We start from the raw sequence: 3,584 nt of genomic DNA, 5'->3' as shown, positions 1-3,584 counted from the left end.
AACACAGCTTAATATCTTTCACACTACTTGCAAGCTTTCCTTGCAAAGGGAAGGGTAACGGTGGTTTAAAAAAAACTAAAATGTAGTGCCTTTTGTGAGTAACTTGGGTTATGCTGGAAAATCGATTTGCATTTCCGAGCCTTTGGAGTTTGTTGTAAAACTAAATGGCTCTTTCAAGCACTTCACACTTTATTGTAAATATTTGATTGTCCCATTAGCAATTTTCTCTTTTTTTTCTTTATTTTTTACAAAAAGTTTTTCTTCACTTTCATCATTACCAGATCATCAGAGATCTTTAACCTTGGCACCGTGGAGCCATAGGGTTTCTTAGAACTTTGGCTGGGGTTCCACGAGTAATCACTACTTGCTTAATCGCAGCGCTAAAATCTTTGTAAAATATTAATCTTTATAAAATAACAAAACTGAATATAAATGAGCCATTCCACGGAGCAGCAGCCATTTTTTTTCGTTTGTGACAGCGGATGTATTTCACAAAAGCATAATCAAAAAAGGCAATGAACGAAACCTTTTGCTTAAGAAATTACATATACGTTTGCGATTTCTTAAACTACAAAGTTTTGCTCATTAACTTTTTTAATTATTATCTTTAATGAAAAATATCAGCTGTCACGCGCGGAACAAAATTCCCGTTTTCCCATGGAATGACACAAATGAAAAAAGTTATAGACAAAATTATAATCTCAAACTTCAAAAATGTCAAGTCCTTTAAATACTTTAATCGAAGCGAATATTTTATTACTCATAAAATTTATTTTAGAAAAAACAACACTGGAAACTTTACCATTCATTAACTTACTAAGATATTTATAATGTGATAATATAAAGATGCAAAAGCTTGTCTTTCATTTAACCGTATTTACTTTTAGAAAATAAATCATTTTTCCTTTTTAAAAAAAAATAAAGCAATTTATCGACGCATATGTTTGAAAGAAACGCAAAAACAGTTCTGAAATCCGATTTCTGACTTTTTTTTTTTTTTAATAAGATGCATTGGCCTGAAAAAAATTATTTTGCAGGTTTTTGGTAGAGAAGCTTCATAAGACAAAAGAATTGATTGTAGATGAAAGAAAAAGTCGAAACTCATAACAAAGATGCAATTAGATTTTAATTTCCTGATAAAACTAAAAAAAATTTTGGGACAGCCTAATATATCATAAAATATTGTTCTATTTATCTGGGAGCCTTGTTTCCACTTCAAAATGCAGCATATTACGAATTCAAAGGTTAACAGGGATGTTGAAATATTGACGGAGCATTTCCAAGTCGTAAGATGCTCTTTACATATAAAAAGGAGCTTTAAGTTTTATTTATAAAACAAATTTGCTCAAAATTAACTTTTATGCTACAGCATTTGACAGTAGATGTAAGCTAATGGGGAACTTTCAGTAGAATAAATTAGTCGGTATAATGCGTCCGTCACGAGTTGGTAACTGCCAATCGTGTGGACGTAGGCATAAACAAGTCCATTACTCAAAAATAGGGCAGGAAGAAGATACTTTCTCCATATTCACCAGTTCAGATATATTTTAGCGATATAAATGTATTTTTAAACAAATATTTTTATTGAGGATGAATTAATTAATTATCATCAGCAACATTTATTTCATTTCGTTTTAATTCATTTGCAGTTAATTTATTGAGTGGAAACACTTAATTTTTAATTGATCGTTGACTGATTAAAGATAGTAGAAGTTTATCACTATTACCAAGGAAACCGTACGTAATTTTAAGGATTGATACTCAAGAATTTTAATTATTATTAATAATAATTATTATTATTATTATATCATTAACAATAACAACAACAACAATAATAATAATAAATAATAAAAATAATAATAATAATAATAAAAGATTGCAGCTGATATGTTTTTTTTTTTTTTTTTTTTTTTTTTTTTTGTGGTTCTTTAGTACTGAACGTTAAGTTTACGGCAATAACTGCTTTTAGTTGTCGATGAAATAAAAATTACTGACTTTTAGTTCTTTGTAGTAACTCAATTTTCACTTTTCTATTCTGCATTTTGTCTTCGCCTATTGTACATTCATGAAAATTCTGAAACGAGTCACGGACAAGTGCCAACTCCTGATAGTCGGACTATAACTATGGCATACTAGTTAATTCCTTAAAAATGTGAAAATGTTTTGAAATTTGATGCATTACTTTAGCGTCAGATTGTTCTAACAATGTTGAAGTCAATCGATTTTATGAAGGTTTTTTTTCTAAGAGTATTTGCAAAAGAATTTTTAAAAATCGGTAGCAATATAAAAGAAAACTATAATGTATCTTTGGAGAGATAATTTTTCAGAGGTGTATATGTACAGTATATCAACGATTTTGAAAGATATGTGTGGGTTTAATTTGCTGCAACTGTTTTGACATGATATCAAATATTTGCCAAAAGTATCTTAAGAACGTTCATATCAATGAACTGAACAATATTTACGTCCACAACTTGAAGCGCACGAAAAGAAGGATCTTTTATCTATTCAGTAAACTTGCAAACTTGCAACCAATTTCGATTAAAATTCATTTTTCTGCTAAATAAATTATAAGTACTATAAAAATGTACATACAGTCGGACCTCCATATATCGAAGTAGCAAATTGCCGGAAAAAAATTCGATATATAGAAATTTCGATATGTGGAAACGATCTTATTTTATCATAAAAATCTCTTAAAAGATTAAAATTAAAGCTAATTTTCGTGTATGAAATCCTATTTATAATTTATACGAGCATCGGATTAAATGAAAATTTGATAATGCAATCGAGGAGAAAAGTAAAAAATCAATCTACTTAACTTGAATGATTTTTACTGAAGCTAAAAAGACTAGGAATGATAATCAACAGACAAAAGGGATGACTTGAAACTGATTTTACAATGTTACTGGTTACAACTAAGATATTTGAAATAAGCTTGAAAGAATTTAAGAGCTCCAGAACGAAACAAAGACCTATCTACACACCCCTCAACCCCATATTCCTTATGAGTTTCGTAGCTACTTTTAGTGAACATAATCTTCTCCCTAACCTTTATTTTTCATGAGATAAACAGTCTAAAGTGGAAAAAAAACTACTAATGTCTCGAAAAAAAAATCGATACATAGAGTTTTTCGATGTATACAAAACAATTTTTCCATGTAATGAACACAGAAATTTACTGGGATTTCGATCTATAGAAAATTTCGATATGTGGAAGTTCGATATATGGAGGTTCGACTGTAATTATAGGCGATGAAGAATTAACTCAATGGGCTAGTGCGTTTTGATGAATGTAAATTCTTCAAGAATTACAAACACAACACAAAAGGTAAAAAAAGTCCTTCAGTAGTGCCCACTTCAAGTTTACTTTTGTACTTTGAAGAAAGAAATGAACAATTATAATGTGCTATTATTATTATTATTAATATTGTTTTTTTTTTTTTTTTTTTTTTTTTTTTTTTTTGATATTTAATGTAACTATAATAGTGAAACAATTTTATTCATCAGTTATTTGCATTTAAACTAAGTAATGTAAATATTTCGGATGGGAAAATGTCAGATGACCACTGCTGAAATTTTCA

Source organism: Uloborus diversus, chromosome 8, assembly GCF_026930045.1.
Source record: "Uloborus diversus isolate 005 chromosome 8, Udiv.v.3.1, whole genome shotgun sequence".
Lineage (NCBI taxonomy): Eukaryota > Metazoa > Arthropoda > Arachnida > Araneae > Uloboridae > Uloborus > Uloborus diversus.
The sequence above is the reverse complement of the archived record's forward strand: the minus strand, read 5'-3'. Positions refer to the sequence as shown.